Source organism: Sus scrofa, chromosome 8 (genome assembly GCF_000003025.6).
Source record: "Sus scrofa isolate TJ Tabasco breed Duroc chromosome 8, Sscrofa11.1, whole genome shotgun sequence".
In the NCBI taxonomy this organism is placed as follows: Eukaryota; Metazoa; Chordata; class Mammalia; order Artiodactyla; family Suidae; genus Sus; species Sus scrofa.
Genome location: NC_010450.4, coordinates 31635261 through 31647874, shown reverse-complemented (window position 1 = coordinate 31647874; position 12614 = coordinate 31635261). Strand labels below are relative to the sequence as shown.

Below are 12614 nucleotides of genomic sequence, written 5' to 3'. Positions count from 1 at the left end.
TGAGCACACCTTTGTTGGGAAGCTTATGTGTTTGGAGCAGCCTGGTTGTGTACATCTACTTTTTCAACTGGAAATTTTGTGAAATACAAATTATTTCTGGTGAAAATGTAGCATCCAAATTGAGATGTGCTATGAGTGTAAAATACACACCAGATTTTGAAGACTTCATAAAATAATGAATGTAAAATATCTCATTTAGTAATTAATAATTTTTGTTTTGATTACATGTTGAAATGACCATGTTATGGATATATTGGGTTAAAAAAATATATTAAAATGAGTGTCACCTGATTTTGGACCTTTTAAATGTGGCTACCATAAAAGTTAAAAATCACATAAATGTCTCACAGGAATTAATACAGAACAGCACTATCTGTGGGATTGGAACAACAGGTTCCATATCATGGTCCACGGGGATCTCACCAGTTTGTTGTTGTTGTTGTTTGTTTTTTAAATCTTTTTAGGGCCGCACCCTCAGCATATGGAAGTTCCCAGGCTAGGGGTCCAGTCAGAGCTGTAGCTGCTGGCCTCCACCACAGCCGTAGCAACTTGGGATCTGAGACACATCTGTGACCTACACCACAGCTCACGGCAATACCAGATCCTTAACCCACTGAGCCAGGGTCAGGGATTGAAGCTGTATCCTCATGGATAGTAGTCAGATTCGTTTCTGCTGAGCCACGATGGGAACTCCATCACCAGTTTATTTTGTGAGAATATCACAATGAGCTCAGTTAAAAACAGAAACAAGGAATTCTATGTCATGGTAAATCATGACATATATGTAGTAATTCTGTTTTGTTTTTTTTTTAACTTGTCAAACTCCGATGGTCTTCGATATTTTTTGATTGAAACATCATATACTTAATTCCTTTTGATTGAAATCTCATAATCTAAACTTCTAAACTTTCAGCAACTCAACTGGTTAAGAGAGCCATGCAACAGTATGGTTTAATAAGTCTAATTATAAAGAACTTTGTAAGGCATATAAATAATTTTATGCCATAATCACCATAGAAATTGTGGTTAAAAGCTCAGATTTTGGAGCAGGGTAGACCTGGCCTCGAATTTCAGATTGGCCACTTTCTAGACTAGCATTTTAAACTTACAAGCTTTGATTTCCTCATCTGTAAAATGGGACAATAATAATCTCTACCTGATAGCATCATTATAAGGATGAAAATGTATGGTATAACTCATGTAAAATGCCTGACACATGAGAACTCAGTTTGTTGATAATTACTGATTGCGAAGTTACTGTTGTTATTATAAAGTATTTGACATTGTCTTCCAAGACTCTGTCTGCTCTGTTGCTGTCAGAGCTTTCATTCATTCATAAGTTGTGTTTAGTGTTAAAATGCTCTCCTTGTGTCTTATTCTTGACTTTGCTTTATTCTTTTTTGCCATGTTCCACAGTTAGCCTTTGATCTTGAAGTTTCTCTTCTCTTACTCTGTATTTTCTGTACTTGGCACACTTCAGACCTCTCCTAAAGTTTTATTTATGAGTATGTATTGGGCACTTTCTATGTGCCAAGCTCTCTGATAGGTCCTAAGAGTACATGGGAGTTCCTGTCATGGCACAGTGGAAATGAATCCTACTAGGAACCATGAGGTTGTGGGTTCGATCCCTGGCCTCCATCAGTGGATTAAGGATCCTGCATTGCAGTGAGGTGTAGGTCACAGACAGGGCTCGGATCCTGCTTTGCTGTGGCTGTGGTGTAGGTTGGCAATTGTAGCTCCAATTTTACCCATAGCCTGGAACTCCCAGATGCTGTGGGTTCAGCCCTAAAAAGCAAAAACAAACAAACAAACAAATCCCAACAATTAGGAGTTCTCACAGTGGTGCAACAGGATCTGCAGTGTCTCTGCAGGGCCAGGACACAACTTCAATCCCTGGCCTGGCACTGCAGCTTGGATCTGGTTCCTGGCCTGGGGATAACATATGCAAAAAAACCAAAAAACCGAACAATTAAATGTCCCAGGTGCCCTGATAGAAGTTGGAAGAGAATCCAGTGTGGGCAGGAGCAGAAATGAGACAGTGGATTCTACCAAGGTGATGATTAGACAAGACTTCTTGGAGGCAGTGACAGCTGAATTGATTTGATGAATGAACAGGTGTTGAGAATAAGGCCTAAGCTTGGAGAAGAAAAGGTGCAGGGCTGGTATAGAGACATGACACAGCCTGGGGCTGGGATAGTGAGTTCAGGAAATGTAAAGAATGGCTGGGTCCAAGCACATCAGACTGGAGAGAGGGGCAGGGATCCAGCCCAGAGGGCTTGTGTGCTTTGCCAACTAGTTGGTGAAAGACACACTCAGACCCCAGGTTTGGAAACGAAGACTAAAGTTAGGGGTGGAACCCTGTAAGGAAGCTATTCTGAGAGTCTCAGTGAAGAGACTGAACCAAGCCGGTGGCCGTGGGGATAGAAAGAAGGGGACTGGACACAGGGATTCAAGATGACTGTGTGGCAATGGATATTAACTGACCTTATTGTGGTGATCACGTCATAGTATTTGTGTATATCAAGTCATTATGTTGTATAGCTTAAACTTGCACAGTGTTATATGTCAATGATGTTTCAGTTAAAAAAAATCTGTTTCCTTAAAAAAGAAAAAAAGAGGGATGTGGAGTGGACTCCGTGAGCCTTGATGACCGATGGGAGGAAGGCAGTGAGGGAGCTGGAGAGCCAGCGCCGTTCAGGATTCTGGCCATGGTGACTTGGGGGATGCAGTCCTCTTGCTAGGATGGGCTCTGAGGAGAGGAAGCTGGTTTGGGGACAGAGAATGAGATCAGTGTCATTTGTGGTGGGTCTGAGGCGCTGCAAGGAGGCGGGCCCAGCAGCAGTTCCTCTGTGGGGCTGAGTTCAGGAGAGAGAGCTGAGCCATGAGCTCTGCCACCATGTAGAGCTGGTGCTTTCTCTTGCTTTTTCTTTTTCCTCTTGCAGGACTGTTGCCACGCATACCAGCAGCAATCCCTCCAAATATGCACATGCGCACACACACACACACAGACTGCATCGTCACCACCACCACTCCTCTCCAACCACACACACTCTGAATGCTCTCAGAGTCATCTTTCAAAGCACTTTCTGTCATGAGCTCTCTTCCTAAGAAGGGCTCATTCAGTCCCACTTCCTCCTGGCCCCTTCTCATCCTCTCCAAGGCAGGTTGTACCAACCAGGAAGACATCTTCCTCTCAGAAAGCAAGCAAACCATCTCTGTGCGATGCTCTCTAACTCTCTGGCTTCCCAAATGTCCCCCTGCAGAGCTCAGTACTCTCCAGTGGCGTCTCCTTAGATTTGGAGGAAAACCCAAACTCCTCACTGTAGCTCCGAAGCCCTCTGTTACAGGGCCCCTGGCCATGTCCCCAACCTCAGCTCTTGCACCTCCGCCTCCGTCACCAGATTCCTCTTCCTGGAATTAAAAACAAAACAAGCAAACAAACGCACTTGTTCCTGCCGTGGGGCATTTGCACAGGGCAGTTGTACACGTTTGTGCCTAGGTCTTCCTTTCCCCATATCTCCAATGTTCCCCCTCCGTTTCTTCATCTAGTTCTCAGCCCAGGTTTCTCCGAGCGGCCTTCTCTAATCCCTGCCCGTCTCCATCCCATTGCCCTACTTTATTGACCTAACAGCGATTACTGCGGTCTGAAATGGTTTGATTTGTTTACTTAATGTATAGCAGGTCTTTCCCCATTAGCGGTAGGTAAGCTCTTGGTTCCTGCACCCCCACCTCCAGCACCTAGCACGGTGCTGACACATAGCAGGCACTCTTTAGACATCTGTTCTCAGAGCTTGAAATCTTGGCAAAACATTCCCAGATGAAGGTGTTTTACCCTCAGCCTCTACAGCGAAGTTGTTTGAAAACAGACTCCAGTTTCTGGAGTGATTTTATCTTTGGGGGTGAGTGGGGAGACAGCTGCATCAGTCAGATTCCCCATAGGAAACAGATGTACACTCCACAGGAGTGATAAATAAATAAAAGGATTATCCGGCTTTAGGGGAACCAGCAAGGGATTGTGAAGTATTGCCAAGAACCTGCCAGGTAAAGGGCTGCAGCCGCCCTTCCGTCACCCAGAAGGGAGAGAACCTGCAGAATAAATGCCCTGACCTTTGAGCCTCTCATCTCTGAACATCGTGAACAGGGATGTGCTTACAACGCCTTTTAAGAGCATAGACTGATGTGAAAGGGAATTATTCCTCAATGTCTGTGAACTTGGAACCTCATTGAATGTTATGTGAAAATTTGCTTAAGTGGATATGTTCTGAAACCAGGTTATTTTGGGTAAGTCTTAGGAAGGATGAACAACAGTGTAACCCTCCATAAGAGCATTTCCGTGGTGTCCCAAGGCCTGACACACAAGGACAGTTGTGGTCATTTTTGTGTTTGCTTGTTTTGGTGCGTCGCTTATGGCCACAGTCATACACTCTGTTTGCTTCTCAGGTCAGAAAAAATTCTCTGTAGGGAAGTGGACAGTTAATGTATCTTTCAGGGCACTTTCTCTGTCTGGGCTGACTCTACTCTGAGGCTGATAATATCAGTAAAGGTTTAGTAATGCAGCATTGTCCAGTCAAGTAATATATTTTAGGAGCAAAAAAAAAAAAAAAAAGTGATGTAATTTGATGGTAAAAAAAAAAGTTAAGTTCTAACATAATCTATTCCTTACCGTTTGTTGCGAACTCGTAATATAGACCACGACTCCCCAAATGTAACAAAGAACAATAGCTACTTTTTTTTTTTTTTTTTTTTTTTTGCTTTTTAGCACCGCATTTGCAGCATATGGAGGTTTCCAGGCTAGGGGTCCAAATCACAGCTATAGCTGCTGGCCTACACCACAGCCACAGCAACACCAGATCTGAGCCACGTCTGCAGCCACACCACAACTCTTGGTGACACCAGATCCTTAACCCACTGAGCGAGGCCAAGGATTGAACCCGCAACCTTATGCTTACGAGTGGGATTCGTTTCCACTGCGCCACAACAGGAACGCCAATAGCTACTTCTTTTGAGTTTCTACACTATACCAGGCACTGGAGTTCCTGATGTGGCATCTAACAATCTCACAGAGTTAGTAGAATTATTGCAGTTTTATATATGAGATGCACTTAAAGTCATCAGCAAGAAAGGGGGATTCAGGATTCCAACTCCCATATGTCTGATGGGAGACATATGTGGACGCCCTCAGATGGGGACTTTGGGGCCCTTATTTGAAGCCCGCCGTGGGATAAGGATGGTCAGCTAAGATGACAGGACCAAGGGCGATCCTGAACTACTCTCTTGATTTCCTCTCTTTGGAAGTCAGCCACTGTGGAGGAGAATGGGCTGTGGAAAGGGCCAAGTGACAAAGCTGACACCACTGGCGAAGGCCCGTGAACCAGCCTCCAGCTTCTTGACTCACTGGGAGAGTCTGGCAACCTCAATCTCCAGCCTATTCTTCCTCCAAATTGTAGATCAGCTGTCACTGTCCTTTTGGTCACAGGGCTTCTGCCATGTGTGTGAGGTTCCTCTTTTGATATCCACAAAGCTGTCCTGTCGTGTTCTGAGGAATTCTTGGAGCCCTGAAACCAGGAAGAGGATCTAGAGTTTAGTTTCCAAATGAGGAACCCAAACTCATTTGTTGTACAATTTTATTATCTTTCACAACTCAAAGAAGTACTAGAAGGTTGGAGGAGGAAAATGAGGACGAGGAAAGGAATCAAGCATACAGGTAAGTCATTTGGATTCTAACACTGAAAAGAAAAAGTGGAAGTCAACAAATTTAGAAAATACCGATCAGGTGGAATCATTCGATTTTGCTAACTGAACCAAGATTGCCTAGTGGAGACAGGCCCACGATATTTGACATGCTGGCGTTTAGACAGAACCAGAATTTGGAAACACTCTAAGAGCATTTTGAGCTTAAAAAATATCATTAGATCTTGCTTAAGATTTTCTGTAGAGTAATGGAGAAAAATGCTTTGTATTTCTGCTGGTCAGTAACTGCCCTAAAGTCCCTAAAGTCCGCTTTCTCAACATGGTAATTCCAACATCACTGGAGAGAAGGACCCGCAGGGAAAAATGCTTCAGAAGTTTTCCCCAGAGCTTCTTTTTAAGAGGGATTGACCCATGCATGTGGCGAAGTTGCTCTGTTTTGACGACCTCCTTAAAACGGACCTAGTGAATTATCTAATTTCTCCCTGAAGTCAGAGCTTACTTTTCATACTTATTTTAAAACTAGTAGAGTCTGTTTAATTCAAGGTTTTTGGCTCATTGATCAGAGCGATCATGTTTTGAGCACCTGCTGTGCACCAGGCACTGTGCCAAGCTTTTTATGAGCATTGTCCTACCAATCCTTATGGCAATTCTGTGTTTTGCCACCATCTACAGAGAGAGCAACTGAGGCATAGAGGTGTTGTCCTCTTGATATCCTAAATAATACAGTCATTCTAGAAGTTCAGGTGAACTTCTGTATATATGGCTAAGAAAACTAAAACTAAAATAGAAAATAGAGTTACAAAGAGACCATTTATTCAACAAATATCTGTTAAGTGCTGGGGGAAAAAATCATGCTTGTATGTTTGTTGGTTTGCCAGGGAATAACACAATGGTACTACACCTCTCTAATTCTAAAATCTCTGCTAAAGTAGGAGAAAACCCCAGAGTTTGAAAGTGCTGTGATGGAGTTCCCATTGTGGCTCATCGGAAACAAATCTGACTGCTGTCTGTGAGGATGCAGGTTCGATTCCTGCCCTTGCTCAGTGGGTTGGGGATCCGGCATTGCCATGAGCTGTGGTGTAGGTCGCAGATGTGGCTCAGATCCCATGTTGCTTTGGCTGTGGCGTAGGCCATCCGCAGCTCCAATTCATCCCCCTAGCCTGGGAACTTCCATATGTGTCTTGAGTGTGGCCTTTGGAAAAAAAAAAAGAAAGTGCCTGTGATAAGGCAGAGGTTTGGGGCTTTTGATTTCTTGTTTAGCTAGCTGTGTTCCTGTCTCTTTATAATTCTAAGGGTATTCCAGACTTTTTTTTTTTTAAAGCATATAACACCAAAAGAGAAGATAGGGGAAGGGAATGCGGGATTTTTAGAAAGTTGGGTCGGAGGAGGTGAGAATAAATGGGAGAGAGGAACATCTTTTTCCACAGAATTTGCCCAGGTTCCTATTGTACTGTCCATATTTGTTTGGACTTTGAATCCTGCGAACTCTTTCCAGCACTATCTTCATGTCACTGTTAACTAACTCCCTGATCTCTCTGAGGCTGCCTGCCTCAGATGTTCGGTCTGCAAAGAGACTGTTAGTCAAGTACCCTCGTGAGTAGCATTTCCCCGTTTGAGGAAGTCCCCGTGGCCGCTGTTGGACGGGGGTCACTAGCTTGCAGAGAGCTGGAATGGGAGGCAGTGATTGGCCGGATGGAATTTAGCCTCCTTCCCAGAACTGAAACCGTCCCAATCCATTTGTTGGCTCAGCACTCTAGGAAGCTGTTTCAGGAAGCAAACCCACAAGGAACTAAGAGCCGAGTCATGTGTTCAGGAGTGACTCACTGAGGCTTTCTACTCCAGCACCTGACCCTCAGGCAACCAGATGCGTGGGTAGGCTGAAAGTTCATGATTGGGGGGGGGGAAGGGGGCGTTTTATTTGAACCACTCTCTTCTTTCTCCTGAAATGGCTGGAGTGACAGGTAGCAGAATCCAGCATGAACTTTGGAGCCAGCTCGCCTGCTTCTGATCTCCCAGCACCACTAGCTCTGTGACCTGGGGAAGTTATTTCATACTACTCTACCTGAGTCTCTTCTTCCTGCAGTGGGCACAGCTCCACAATGATACTTCATAGGATATTTGTCAATATCATATGAGATAACAGACGCACCGTGCTTATAACAGTGCCCGCCGCATGCCACTTTTAAACGTTTAGCAAAAAAGAGAAACACCTGCCATTGCTAACCTCTGGCACAAATCACTTCTCATTGTGACGTTAATAGGCTACATTTACTTTTGTTTTACAGTTTGCGAAATGCTTTCACACGGCATTTCATTCTGTCCTTTGATCAGGGGAAAGGTAGTAGTTGTTCAGAATGTTTCACATTTATAAGCAGTAGGCTGATGAGAGGGTATAATCTACGAGAGATAAGGGGAAAGGTCTCCACTCTCAAGGAATGCATTCCACTGCCTGCGGTGCTTCCCCAGGGGGAGTTGAAGAAAGGTGAACCCATGCTGATTGTAGATGCTTAGCAAGCTATGTGGGCCTCCAGGGCAGGAGTGTTTCCAGGGCCTCTATCCACGGGACAACTTGGACCACTGGCCTGAGGGGAGGGTTGGAACAAGATGAACTGTTCTATCAGAGACCCCAAGAGGCTCTCCCTTCCCACTGCAGCTGTTGGCCAAGAGGTGGTCTCTAGGTACAGAGAGCACCTGAGGGATCAAACTCTTTCTTTTTCTTTCTTTTTTTTTTTTTTTTTTTTGTCTTGTCTTTTGAGGACTGCACCTGGGGCATATGGAGGTTCCCAGGCTAGGGGTCTAATCGGAGCTGTAGCTGCCGGCCTACACCAGGGCCACAGCAATGTGGGATCCGAGCCGCATCTGCGACCTATGCCACAGCTCATGGCAACGCCGGATCTTTAACCCACTGAACAAGGCCAGGGATCAAAACCCGAAACCTCATGGTTCCTAGTCAGATTCCATTCCTCTGCGCCACGACAGGAACTCCCCAAACCCTTTCTTTCCCTGTTGGAGCTGACCTTTGGAGCTTGATTTTGTGAGAAAAGGTTCAGAGAAAACCATGAAGGAACCAGATTTTTCTCTTCAAAAGGGAAAAATTCCAAATGACCAAATGTCACTGTGTCCTTGGCCAACAGCGTGGTTTCACTTGTCTTCTCAGTGCTAAAACCAGGACAGTCCGAGGCAAACCCATGGCACTTGGTCACACTGGCACACAGTAGGCCCTGATCAAAGTGGCCCAAGGGGATTGAGGACAAAGCTATTACTCAGTTTTCAAGGCTAGATAACCTGGTGACACCTCTTTTATAGATAACTACTTCCTTATAGGTAGCTATGGTGATAATATTCCCTTCGTGAACTGTAGTGTTTGTTGAGTATTTCTGTGGGGCCAGGCTAGGGGTCCAATCGAGGCTGTAGCTATCAGCCTAGGCCACAGCCACAGCAGCATCAGATCCGAGACACATCTGCCACCTACACCACAGCTCACGGCAATGCCGGATCCTTAACCCACTGAGCGAGGCCAGGGATCGAACCTGCAACCTCATGGTTCCTAGTTGGGTTCATTTCCATTACACCACGACGGGAACTCCTGCCCCTCCCAATATTTTGATAGCTGCCTTGATCTTTTCTTCTCTCCTCCTGTCATCTGCGATCATGTGATTACTTAAGAAATTCTGAAACATACCTACAGAACACAAGTTTATCTGACAGCAAGGAGTCATTTCATTGAGTTTTCTAGACTCCGTGGAAATTCTTTCTTGCCTTAACTTCTTTTGTCTCAATAGGGTGTCCTCTGAGGTTCACTGGACTCAGCATATAAAAGTCTTCAAGGTTCTCTAGAAAAATGATAATTATTTCTGATCTTACTAGAAAGCTTGTTTCTTCTCATGGTGCTAGTTTTGACCCGGCTACTTCTGGAATAATGAAATTATATTCTCTGTGAGAACTTTTGAAGGAGGTTATTACATTCTTGGAGAAAATATTAAACTTCAAAAGACTACTAAGCTGTCACACCTGGAGAGTGGCTGTAGAACTGAAGACCACTTGTACAATCTAGATTCTTCTACCTGTTCAGTCAGCTCCATTCTTTCTAATTATTTAAATGAAGAAAAATACCCTTAGCACCACTCTTCAGGTGCTGTGACAGCTGGCAAAAGGTCATCTGATCCACCTTTTAGCCTTTAACAAATGAATATTTAAGCCAAAGATGTCTTATACTGTTTTTATAACGTTTTGCAGACATGGACATTCCAATTATCTTTATTAGTAAACCGTTGCAGTTTTAAATTACCCTTTAAGTCAAAATATGTTCCTTTTCTTCACTGCTGAAGACAATTTCCTCTTTATGATAGTTATTTTATTAGAACAAATTTTAATCATTATAAAAACGATCAGACTTATAGGCAGAGAAGAACACAAAGGAGAAAATAAAAATAATTTGTAGGAGTTTCCGTTGTGGCTCAGTGGTTAATGACTAGTATCCCCGAGGTTGCAGGTTTGATCCCAGGTCTCATTCAGTGTGTTAAGGATCCAGCTTTGTGGTGAGCTGTGGTGAAGGTTGCAGATAAGGCTCAAATCTGGCATTTCTGTGACTGTGGCATAGGTCAGCAGCTGTAGCTCCGATTCGACCCTTAGCCTGGGAATCTCCGTATATCATGAATGTGGCCCTAAAAAGAAAAAAAAAAAAAAAAAATCAGCTTTACAACCCAGAGATAATGCAAATGTTTTTGGAATTCTACATCTTTTAAAAATGTGTATAATATATGCTTATCGGATTAACTCTTCTATTCCATTCTTGCTGGAGATAGAAAACACTACCAGGATTTTGTGGTGAATTTTAATGTATTGTACTTTTAAAGTTTTTCATAGGAGAATAAACTTGACAGAATGCATAGTGATGAATACACAGTACTTTTTCATGATTAAATTATTGCTTTATTTAAATAAACTAGGTGTGGATATCAGTTGTCTTAGTATGTTATCCCTCATTTGGAAATTTCTTTGTGTTATACAAGCAAATATACCTACAGCATCTACTCCACCTCCTCTTCTCCACTAAAGGTGCCTTGTTCTGCAACTTATTTTCCTTCGCTTATTAGTACATTTTGGAGATCTTTCAATCTCAGTACCTTGAGATCTTCCATATTGGTTTTTCAAAAAATAACCACATAAGATTCCATGATATGGATTTACCATGATTTACTTAGCTAGCCCCCTATTGATGGACATTTGGTTGATTTCTCTTGCCTTTAAAAACAATGCTGAGGAGTTCCTGTCATGGCCCAGCGAAATGGAATCCAACTAGGAACCATGAGGTTGAGGGTTTGATCCCTGGCCTCTCTCAGTGGGTTAAGTATCCGGCATTGCTGTGAGCTGTGGTGTGGGTCGCAGATGCAGCTCTGATTGTGCATTGCTGTGGCTCTGGTGTAGGCTGGCGTCTACAGCTCAGATTAGACCTCTAGCCTGGGAACCTCCATATGCCACTGTGCAGCCCTAGAAAAGAGTGAAAACAAACAAACAGTGCTGAAATGGAGTTCTCACTGTGGTGCGGGGGTTAAGAATCCAACGACAGGGGCTCCGGCTGCTGCAGAGGTGCAGGTTTGATCCCCAGTCTAGTACTGTGGGTTAAAGGATCTGCTGTTGCCACAGATGCAGTGTATGTTGAAGCCGAGGCTCAGATTCAGTCCCTGGCCCAGGAACTTCCATATGCTGTGGGTGTGGCCATTAAAAAAAATGCTGAAATAATTGTGCACCTGTCATTTTGCAAGTATAAACACATATCTCTAGGATAAGTTCTGTGAAGTAGAATTGCTAGGTTAAAGAGTATATGCAATAATAATTTTAATAGGTATATGATAGATAGATGTCCTCTATAGAGGTGCCCATATATACTCCCATGAGGACTGTCTGAGAGTACCAGTTTCCCTACAACCTTGCCAACATAACGTTAATGTGTTACTGTCAAACTTTTGGATTTTTGCTAATCTGATACATGAGAAATGATATTTCAGTGTATTTTCAATTTGCATATTTTCATAGTTTAAGGGCGTTGCATTTTGTCAATTCTGTCATCTCCTCTGCCCACTTTTCTATTGGTTTATTGATCATTTTAGCATTGATTTGTATAAGCATTTTAGGTATTACAGAAATGAACTCTTTGTGATGTGAATTGTGGATATTTTCCTGTCGGTTATCTTTTGATTTTGTTTGTGGTTTCAACACATTTTGTATGTAGTTGAATTTATCAGTCTTTTATTATGGCTTTTGGTTTACTGGTCACTGGACAAAGGTCTTTATCAATTTCAAGGTTATAAAATAATTCTCCTGTGTTTTCTTGTAGAACTTTTATAATTTAATTTTTCTTTTCTTCTTCTTCTTCTTTTTTTTTTTTTTTTTTTTTTTTTTTTTTTTTTTTTGCCCACCCACAGTATATGGAGTTCCCAGGGCCAGGGATTGATCTGACCTATGCCACAGCTGTGGCAACCATTAACACACTGGGCCTGGCTGGGGATCAAACCCACATCCTGGCACTGCAGAAATGCCACCGATCCCATTGCACCACAGCAGGAATTTTTCACATTTAAATAGTTGGTCCATTTGGAATTTATCCTGGTATGAGATATGAGGTAAAGATCCAAATTTATTTTTTTTTCTAAATGAAATCTAGGTGTCTCAACACCTAGACTATTCATTGAATAGTCCCTGTTTCCACTAATATGAGATACTCTTTTCATTGTCAATAAATTCCCTTATGGGCTTGGATATATTTCTGAATTTTCTATTCTGTTTCATTGCTCTGACTACTTATGTGCCAGTGTTTAATTTTTGTGTCTAGGTGTCTGTATTTTTTCATTTCATTTTCCCCTCTATTAGTTTGGAATTCTGTCCTTTTTTTTTTTTTTTTTACTTTTTAGGGCTGCACTTCT

The 12614-nt window shown here is 42.9% G+C and overlaps 1 protein-coding gene across 9 annotated transcripts in view; it reads left to right on the top strand.

The window, feature by feature from the left end:
* The window catches only part of RBM47 (RNA binding motif protein 47), a 182625-nt gene that overhangs the window by 42883 nt on the left and 127128 nt on the right, over positions 1–12614 (top strand). Inside the window, exon 1 of one of the 9 annotated variants that reach the window (XM_021101127.1) lies at positions 4871–5704. The exons of the other annotated variants lie outside the window; for them this stretch is intronic. The gene's annotated coding sequence lies outside the window, so the exon portion shown is untranslated. Of the gene's footprint in view, positions 1–4870; positions 5705–12614 lie in introns of those variants that run through there. 9 annotated transcript variants of the gene reach the window in all.